This window comes from Anas acuta, chromosome 4, assembly GCF_963932015.1.
Source record: "Anas acuta chromosome 4, bAnaAcu1.1, whole genome shotgun sequence".
NCBI lineage: Eukaryota > Metazoa > Chordata > Aves > Anseriformes > Anatidae > Anas > Anas acuta.
Window position 1 is genome coordinate 7,928,798 of NC_088982.1, and position 10,097 is coordinate 7,938,894.

At 42.1% G+C, this 10,097-nt stretch overlaps 2 long non-coding RNA genes across 3 annotated transcripts; one reads left to right on the forward strand and one right to left on the reverse strand.

Moving 5' to 3' along the window:
• Positions 1–841: 841 nt before the first annotated feature.
• Positions 842–7,900, reverse strand: LOC137855191 (uncharacterized). 2 transcript variants are annotated; one of them, XR_011095577.1, is made up of 3 exons: positions 7,172–7,900; positions 3,028–3,136; positions 842–2,328 (listed from the first exon to the last, which is right to left on the reverse strand). It is a non-coding gene; the product is annotated as an uncharacterized lncRNA (long non-coding RNA). The 2 variants fall into 2 exon arrangements; XR_011095576.1 differs by lacking the exon at positions 7,172–7,900 and adding an exon at positions 3,787–3,993.
• LOC137855190 (uncharacterized) lies at positions 3,564–9,592 on the forward strand. Its single transcript, XR_011095575.1, has 3 exons — positions 3,564–3,701; positions 4,295–4,396; positions 9,422–9,592. It is a non-coding gene; the product is annotated as an uncharacterized lncRNA (long non-coding RNA).
• Positions 9,593–10,097: the final 505 nt, after the last annotated feature.

The following is a 10,097-nucleotide window of genomic DNA, read 5'->3' on the forward strand; positions in this document are numbered from 1 at the left end:
ACATGATCAATGCTTTCTGTGTTAAAATCGTCTGTCCTCATAGACTATCCAGCCCCAAATTTGTGTGTTTGCCTATATTGTCAAATAACAGCTTTTACACAGCTTCTAGAAATATAAGGAAATTTACAATTGGAAAAGACTTGAGAGCTGTTTTTATTAATATTCATCCACATGACAAGTTGGTAGAACTTTCTTTTTTTTTTTTTTTTTTTTTTGTTTTAAACAAAACATTTGCTTAAAAGCCAATAATTCAAAAGCCAGCTCATTTTCTGGAGATTCATGATCACTGGGTATCGCTTGAATTCTGTTCCCTGAGGATTTGTGGTTATGCACAAACTCTCTTCAGTGCTGAAATAGTCTGCAATGCATGAGGAAAGTATAACATTGGATGCAATTAGTTTATTATGCCCACAGAGGGCTTTGTGGGTGAATTGACTGTATTCAATAACAAAGGCAAGAAGGAGAAATTATATGCCAGTTTCCATCCACAAGGAAGAATTTTGGAGGAAAATAATGATTCAGGTCACTGACGGCTTATGGGAAGGCATTTGAGACAAGCTGATATTCTGAAGCAATCTTTACGACCAGGCACCCGTCATACCCCTTTTCTGTTTATTCTGGGCAGCTTTCAGTGATCGATAACCATCTGTTTGGAAGGTCTCCACAAAAAAAAAGGTTATTTCTAGACATCATTTCCCAGAGAGCATCACCACAGCTGACACTGGCTGATGCCTCATGATACAAGAGGAGACTGAAAGAGCAGGAATCAAAACACCATTATATGTGCTAAAAGATATCCATGGCCTGATTCATGTGAGAAATCCATTTTATTAGGCACAGGTTTGAGTAGCTGTCCAAGCTCAGATGTCTAATTTTTTATTTGATAGAATGATATTTTGAAAAAACTCTAGTTCTAGAAGACATTTAATTTAGAGAAAACTGTGTTTATGCCATTTGGATTGTGTTCCGTTTGATGATTCCTCTAGATGCAGTAAGACTTCAGAAGAGTTATGGGGTAAGAGCTAAACAGAAACATTTTTTTTCACTGGCATCAAACTTCTTTCTTATCGAGGTCACGGTTGGAACTAGAATGCATTTTTCACTTGATTTTTTTTTCAAGCACCAAAGTGCAGGTTAAAGCAAAATGATTTATATTTTACATACTGGCAAAAAGAAGAAAAAAAATATCTTTTGAGTCTACTTGACAAAATCTTCCATTCAGGTTCTTTAATTTGGTGAACAAACTTAAACTACTCCATAATTAATGCATTTTTGCAGAGAGCTACACAAATGTGGCTTCAACCTGTGTCCTATCTGGCTAAGTCAGTGAAAAAGTTGTGCTCCAACTTCCATATTTTCTTGCATGCTTCCCTGCATTCAGCTTCATTCCAGAATGTACCTGTCACTGGCCTCATGACTTAGCTGAAAAAATAAATATTTCTCAAAAATCTGTCAGCACTGCTAAAAGAGCAGCTTGTCACAGCGGCGCTGTGCTGAGCCGCCAAGCTGAAACTGTCCTTTGGAAAAATTAGTTTCCCATGGAAAATAAGCATCAGCTTCCCATAAAATATACAGACCTGGGACAAAACACTTCTTGGTTCAGACTTGTTTAGCCTGAAGTTATGGCAGCGTGTATGCTTTACAGAGAAACCTTCCATGGTTGGTCTTGTGTATATCAAGGTTGGTTTCAATTTTATGGGTTATTTATTTACTGGATAGGCAGACCTGGGCATTTTTCATTTATACGTAGGTAGCTGAGGTTGCAGTTCAACAACAACAACAACAAAAAACATTGAAAAAGACGAGACTCAGGAACCCTTTTCTGTACAATACTCATCAGCATAAAGCAGAAGCAGCTCTTTCTCACAGCTAAAACAGTCTCTTCTGGGTTTCATGAGGAAAACTCCTGGCCTTTGCGTGCCATAGCATGGGAGTATTGCTCAGCCCACTGACCTGCAGGACATTCCTGGGTGCCCACCCCACAGGTCACGGTTTCCCAGGAGCTCCCTCCTCCTCCAAATTACAAATGATTATGGCAGCTGACACAGCCCATCAAGAAACACAAGAAGCAAAATCAACAGAAATGCAACAAAAGAAAAAAAGAAGAAAAAAAAAAAGTAAATACCACACCGGAGACAGCACAAAGTGCTGCCTCAGCCTTCATATATCATAGCAGCCCTAATATAGCCCTGGCGATGAGCCGTCCTCTGCGTAAATGCTGGGCATGGCTTGGCAAGCTGTGGGTCAGGAATGCACTTCATGCTCTCCAGCAGCCAAGGAGCGTTCAGTCCTCAGGCATGGAGTGGAGCTAGTCCAAATTGAAGCCTCCTGAAATACACAGAAATGTGGGTATCAAGTCCTTAGCACCATCTGGTCATTTTACCAACCAGCTCCTTGCTGGGGAAAGGCACTTGCCAGTACAAACAGAGCCTTAAAAGACATGGGCTCTTAACTGTTGGGCAACCTGGGACAAGCAAGTCACATCTTCCTTTGCCTCGTCTTTTCTGCCTTGTAAGCATGGGTAATGGTGCTAACAGCCTTTTTTAAAGGTAGCTTCTGATTTTCTGATAATAGTAACAATTATCACAATGATGCTATCGTTCTGATATAATGATCATCATGGTCGGGAAATTGAAACTATTTTGTCTTTTTTTATTTTGTTTGTTTTTTTTCCTTTGTTACTGCCCTCTGGCTATCATAGGTAGAAAAGCCAAAAAGCTGTTTTCTTTGAAACACCACTCTACATTTAAAGGAGAGAGAAAACATAACAAATGAGAATTCAGCCATAATATTCCATATCTTGCAGAATTATTGTTTAAATAAAAATATTGGCAGACAGAAAATGAAATATTCAAATAGTGAGTGCTGACAATAACAGTTTACTTATGTTTAAAGATTTTTAATAGTGCTTACTGGACAACTTCATATTTCTGTATGAAAACATTAGAGTACTGTAGTTTTTCATAGGAATATACAAATTCCTACAAATTGAATTTGGGGTCAGAGGGAATAGGGTGAAACTTTTACCTGTCCTTGAAAGGCTGGGCTTTAGGAGCAGATTCTCTCTTGTCCAGTGACTTACACCTGGTGACATGTCATGAGCAGAATAGCTCATCCATTGTAGACCACCAATGATCTGGTAGTGAAGGAGATGACAAGAAACACATGGGATTAGTTTATACACCTTTGGTCAAATCAGGCAGAGTTTGTGTGTTGGGGTCTCACATCCCATAACATTACTTTATGCCAGGCTAAAGCTTGTTCTGCAGATAAAGTGCTGCTTTTCACTGCTCTGAATGATCTCTTGTTTATCATGATGTGGAGCAGGAACTTTTAAATGTCCAAATCTTGCAAGGGTATAAAAATCTCCCCAGGTCAACAACTCCCTCAAAGTCTTAATTGCAGTGACTGAACATACACGTGAGACTATCTTCAAGTATCAGGTTGCTCTTGGCACCACACTGGCATAGGCTCAGGAGAAACTATAGCCTGTGAATGCTGTGTTCTCATGTGATTTAAAGTAATCTCCATGGAATCCACTTAGCAGAACCCATGTAGCATGAGTCTCCCTTCAAAACTGGCTCCTGGCCCTCATGCTCACACATCATGTGGAAGCAGAGTGCACACCGAGCCACACCAGTTTGCTTTTTTCCTCAAGACCTAAAAAGCCTGCTATAAAATATTACTGGAGATGGCTATAGGTAAGTGATAAAATATGTTAGAATAAAGAATAGGCTGAGATTTTAACATTTAAACAAACACAAGCTAAGCCAAAACAAATGTTACCTGATGTCTAATTTCTCATGGTAGCTATCTGGCATTCCACAACTGTGTCTGACGGATGAAATGCCTGGGAGATGGAAATGAGAAGAGCAGCTTGCTTTATACCATTTTAGGGTGTCTTTTAAATTACTAGGTTACATGCTCAAACATGCAGAAATGGAAGACAGGGAAATAGATTCTGTCAGAGAAAACAGGGCTGGTTTGGACAATGCACCCAATGGCCAGGCTTTGTCTGCTGAGATGGGTGTATTTGGCTGCTGGAGGAGTCTGACGAGAGGGTGTGAACACCTGGGGTGTTTGTTGCAGACAAGATAAGTTCCTTCTTGCTCCACAGGCTGGCTGATCACTGACATCAGCAAAGACTCTGGGGGGGAAGGAGTGGGAATGGGGCACGTAAGAAGACCTTCTAGGTCCTAGGTGGCTGGACAGGGACAGGGACAGGGAGGGAGGTGACAGGGAGTCAAGCCTTCTTTCTAGTGGGCATGCAGCCATTTCTTCTATTTTCTTCCAGCCTTTTCTGGCACAATATGAAGGAGGAGAAGCATTACTGTACTGAGACCAGCTGGAAGCCCCAACAGGAGGCTGCATAGACCTAAGTCCAAGATGTTTTCAGGTAAAAGACTTTTTTAAAAAAAAGTAACACAACAACAAAACCTTCATAGGCTGAAGTTAATGCTCCCCAGTGAGATCTAAAGGCTTCCTCTCAAGTTCTGGGAAAGTTCACTCTGAGATCCAAGCATGGAAACTCAGATTCACCTCTAGCAGCAAGACAAACTGTATTGCAGTATTCCCCGACATGTATTCTCAACACTACTGCACAAATAAATCATCTTGATCCACTTCTAATTCAATGTATATTTTTAATGTTTTTGAAATGGTTCTAGTTTCATTCCATACATTTCTGGCTTTATGAACTCAGGCTAGTTGTGTATATTAAACTTTATACTGAAAATAATGAGTTGAACTTTTCTTTGGACATACAAACCAAATCCTAACACCATGGCTGGAGGGAAATACATTTGTTGCCAGCTCAGAAGGCTCCAGTCTGCCATGATGGGAAACATAGAGAAAATTGTGTGTCACAACAAAGAGTTACTGCACAGTGTGCATCTTTCCCTGTATGTTCTGGATATTGTGATACAAAGGAGGAGAGAAGCCAAAAACTAAGGGGCACAATGAATCCTGAGAAAGCCTAGACTCTAGTGTTGCTTTATCATCCTTTTCCCACAGGACAAATCATCAGCCTCCCATTACTGGAATGCTCTCATTGATAAGCAAGGACAGTGATTATGAGGTCTGTGAAGTGGTTTGAGGACAACCCTCCCACATGGGAGGTAGCTGAAATATGCCACCTGTGTTGCGCTCATGTCATAAACAACATAGTTCTGTCATAAATTTTTTTCCACCTGGAGGAAGAAACTCAAATGCGATAATGCAAACAGCTTTACATCAAAATAATAATGGATCTTTCTGTCTGTGACAGCCCAAAGTGCTACACAGATGATAAGGGAGCAATCCTGTCCTGTGAAGTCTGTGGCAGTTTGCCAGAGTTACTTCTTTTTAAAAACAATGAAGAAAGCTTTTTTTTGTAATTGTTTTATTTTATAAAAGCAGCCTGAGGAATTTGGAATAGACAGATGTATGCCAAAATTAGAGACTCTACTGAAAGAGTTCCTATGGCCCCAATCCCAATCTGGTATATATGTATGTTCTGGTACAATAATACTGATAATATGAATAACCATAATACAACATGATGCCAATTCCCATTAGCTGTTACAGATACCATTCTTCCATTCCATGTGTGAACATGCAATCTGACAGCCCTTTACCACACAATTCCCCCTTGTGAAAACGAAAACTAAAACCTCAGGAAAAAAAAAAAAAAAAAAAAAAAAAGAACAGAAACAGACATGTGCAGGCAGTATAATCATCCAGTTGTATCTGTTAAAGGCCTTTTCAAGGCATCTCACCATTATCAAGTTCTTTCTTTTTTTTTTTTTGAATTGATTATTTTGAAAAACAACAGAGAAAATATAGAAATCTTGACATATTTGGGCCTGCAGACTCAGAATGAGAAAGAAAGCTGTGTCAAACTTGTAGAAAATTGATCCAAAGTGCCCACAGATTGTAAGAGACTACCCAGACATCCTTAACCCCCCAACATACCCACCCACTGAGGTTAGAGTTTCTCTCTCCTCAAGGGCATGCATTTTTTGCAATATTTTATTTTCCTTTTTGTTGTTCCTGGAGTTTGAATTCATGCAAATGAGCTTTGATAAGTTTCTCTGAAGTGTTTTAGCAGTGTCAAACACATTGTTGGACATCACGAGAAAACAAGGGTTAACTATACTTGGAACAGAGCATGGAAGGAGACTGAAGGAGATGCAAGGATTTTTGAAAATACATAGCATTTGTTCCACTCCAAAGTCAAATAAACTGAAGAGGATTTTGTCAAAAATGGAGATTTGGGACCATTATATTCTTGTGGGACTTAAGTATTTTATGTCCATGGGACTTCCTCTTCTAAACTCTGTGCCCCCATTGTTCTCCAATTTCTGACTCCTCTTTTATGGGCTAGCAATTAATAGCATTTCTCCTGAGCATAGTACCAGTTACTGCAGACTGTGGAAATAAATTAACCTGGTTTTGGAGGCTTGGATCCATGTGTAGCTGTCACGTTCTGCCTAGTGTAACAGCCTGTGCCCAGCAGGAGCTATGCTGGTGGCTCCAGGTCAGCTGCTTTCACTGACTCCTGACCCCTTCGCTGCTGCTCTGAGGACAAATCATCCCAACATCAAGCACTGAAATGGTTGGGGGGGGAGGATTCACCAGGCTGCTGGGGTGGGATTTAGCACATGGATTACAACACAAAAATTAAATGTTAAAACATGGACCAAAGGCACAATTCACAAAGGCGTGGGGCCATCTCAGTAGCTCTTGCTGTCCCATGTGGCTGCCTTTGGAGCACAGGTCTTCATGGACTGTGTCACACCTTCCAGCTCTGGGTCTGGTGCTCCACAGCATCAGAAAGGTCAATAAATGTCTATGTTAACGCAATTGAATCATGCTATAGACCTTTACTAATTTCTGTGGGAGATTAGGAAGAGCTCCTGTGTAGATACTGATATGTTGGTATTTTTTTTTCTTCTTAAATTTTCAAACTGTACCACTCCTGATAGAAAAAATCCACCCATAAAACTTACTGTAAAGGAAAATTGTCCCCCATCAAGGAGGAAGGTGGATAAGGAAAATCTGCAGAGCAGTTCTATGATTCTACAAGTTGTTCCTTGTGTCCTGTGCATGTAAAATTCTTTAGCTGTTAGACTGCTGAGGGGAGGGTCGAAGGATTAATTAAATTACAGATCTGTGCCTTTTGGTAGCTTACCTTGACTTAAGGAACTGGCAGCACTCTGCACTCCTTGGTTACTTTTATCCTTGGTGATCTGATGTGTTTTGGGAGTGATCCAGGCCCTACCACCAGCTGGTATAGGAAAGCTCGTCTTGCCTCTCCTGGCCTCCAGGACAGGAAAGGCCTGAAAGCTGCTGCCTTTGGGGCTGGTATTCTTGGGTTCACTGGTGGAGACACATCTGCTGTGTCCTGCAGGAGCAAACCTTGCCCAGCTGGGCCTGCTGGTGCAAGCATGGCCTAGCTGGGCCTGCTGATTCAAGCCTGGCCCACATGCAACGAGTTTAACCTTCACTACTGAGGGAATTGCTGCATTGAGAGTCTTCCATTTTGAGTCACAGCATTAATGCTGTGACAACAGGCTCAGTAGGAGCATGTCACCTCTTTCATGCAGCAGAAGCAGCAGGGGACATGCCACACTTTGCTAAGTGACCTAAACACTCTCATACAGCACTCCTCTGGAAGACAAGAGGTTCTTAGCTTGCCAAAACACCACATAAATCCTTGAAGATTTGCTTCTTCAACTGCAATGGCAAGATCAGCAGTTTAGCTCCAGTGAGAAATGTAATCCAAAATTTTTTGTGAACTTGTCCACCTTTCCTCTCTGTTCCACTTGGCTTGGGAAATATTTCACAATATCTCCTCTAGTCTGCTGACACCTAGGGAGCAAGGGAACAGGGTGATTCAAAAAGGTAAACATGAATCAGACCTTTTCTTCCAAAAATCACGTCATCTATTTGGGGTAAAGGATCAGTTCTTGATTTTCTTGGACTTTTACTGACCCAGTTTAAATCTGGGATGACAACCAAACAGACATGACAGCAGGGATGATCATTTGCAGCAAGAGAAGAGAGAGAGGATGGGTAGATGTGGATGGGAGCAGAAAGGCCCTTCTTGTGCTGTTTCCGCTGCTGGAAAGTTCAGCAAAGGCAGCTTCACACACAGTGATTTTAGCAGGTGCCTGGTTTTGCTCCAGAGCTGGATCCAGCTCCAACATGGAGCAAGGACAATTCAGTCATCTCAGTGCTATGCTCCGTGTGCAGGACTCTTGAAAGCTAACAGAAACATTGACTTCTGATATCTTTTCAGTGAAGTGATTTTTTAGTGTAATATCTGCTTCCTTGGACCTTCCTTATTCATTTATTTGCCTTTAAGTGGCTGTCTCCACCATTGTGTCTGCTCTGCCTGACATATCCCTAATCTCTTTTCCAAGGAGTGGAACTTCCTGTCTTACTTTAAAAACTAGATATGCACAAATCTCTAGCCTGAATAATTTGACTGCTTGGTTATCTCTAGGATTGCCATTTTCATTTTTCTTGGCACAAAAAAGCAGCACAGAGGTACTAAAGTAGACAAGCTGTAGTCCTCAAATCATTCGAGGTCTTGCAATAGTTTTTAGTTTCTGATAAACTGAAGAAAATAACAGAAATCCTTTACCCTATCTTGTTACCAAGACACACCTCTCTGGCCCCAGCTGTGTCTCTGGAAGAGGCTGCTATCACCAGCTGATCGTTTTTCTCTCTCTCTACACTGTTGCCATGTCCTGGCTTCTGCCAGCAGATTGGAGCATGTAAACATCACCTATGTCACTTCAGTAAGATGAGCCATGTTAGCTGAGCCCAGTAATTGAAAATGCTGGATCAGCCACCTTGGCTAATTTTCCTAGAGGTGGTCAACATGGCTTTTGCATGAACTGCTCTGCAGATGGGGCTGGGAGATTACCCCTGGTCGTGGGCTGCTAGAAACTGTCATTAGGGAGGGTGTTTTCTAGCAGTGTAGCTAGAAAAGCTGGAAGCCTGTTGTGTTTGCCAAAAATAAAAATGAAAATCTACTATTGGAAGAGGGTTGAAATTTTATATTTCTGGCATTTTATATTTCTTAGAAAGAGATGGGTACTTTCATCGCACCCTGAGAGAGGAGGAAACCAGTTTTTATTGGAAAATGTCTTTCCTTCTGCCAGTCATGTGGACTCTGTTAGACCAAATGTCAAGCTTTCTGATTGCTGAAGCTGAGATGTCCCCCACTCACTCTGACACTATCTAAACAAGATATGTAAGGCAACATAATTATGAGAAGTGTGAATGTAGACTGGTAAATGCCGTGGTATGGACCCTCTGTGTAACTGTTACAGGACATGGGATGAAAAGATGAGTGGAGTAAACTTCTCTTGTCTGAGCACATTTACTTTCATCTATATCACAGCTGCTATTTCTTCCCTCTCCCTAACAGGGTCCTGGGAGATCAGCAGATGACCTGAAGAGAGGTGGAAGGGGCTGTTACTAATGTCCATATGGATGCAAAGGGTGAGCTTGTGACCTAGCACTCAATGACCAGTACAACCGGAGGGTTCATCCAGATTACTCTTCCTGGATGGAAGGGAAGGGAAGGGAAGGGAAGGGAAGGGAAGGGAAGGGAAGGGAAGGGAAGGGAAGGGAAGGGAAGGGAAGGGAAGGGAAGGGAAGGGAAGGGAAGGGAAGGGAAGGGAAGGGAAGGGAAGGGAAGGGAAGGGAAGGGAAGGGAAGGGAAGGGAAGGGAAGGGAAGGGAAGGGAAGGGAAGGGAAGGGAGGGAGGGAGGGAGGGAGGGAGGGAGGGAGGAAGGGAGGAAGGGAGGAAGGGAGGAAGGAAGGAAGGAAGGAAGGAAGGAAGGAAGGAAGGAAGGAAGGAAGGAAGGAAGGAAGGAAGGAAGGAAGGAAGGAAGGAAGGAAGGAAGGAAGGAAGGAAGGAAGGAAGGAAGAGAGAGAAAAAGAGAGGATTCTGCCCCCTCATGTCCCAGGTCTTCCTCAGGTAGTTCAGCCTACACTGCCCCTCCCTCTTGGCCCGCAAAACTCCTTAGGCTTGGGCTGTGCGTGGGCACAAAGTAATATGTTATTCAAACAAGCAAATGTACAATTTTAGATGCCTGTGG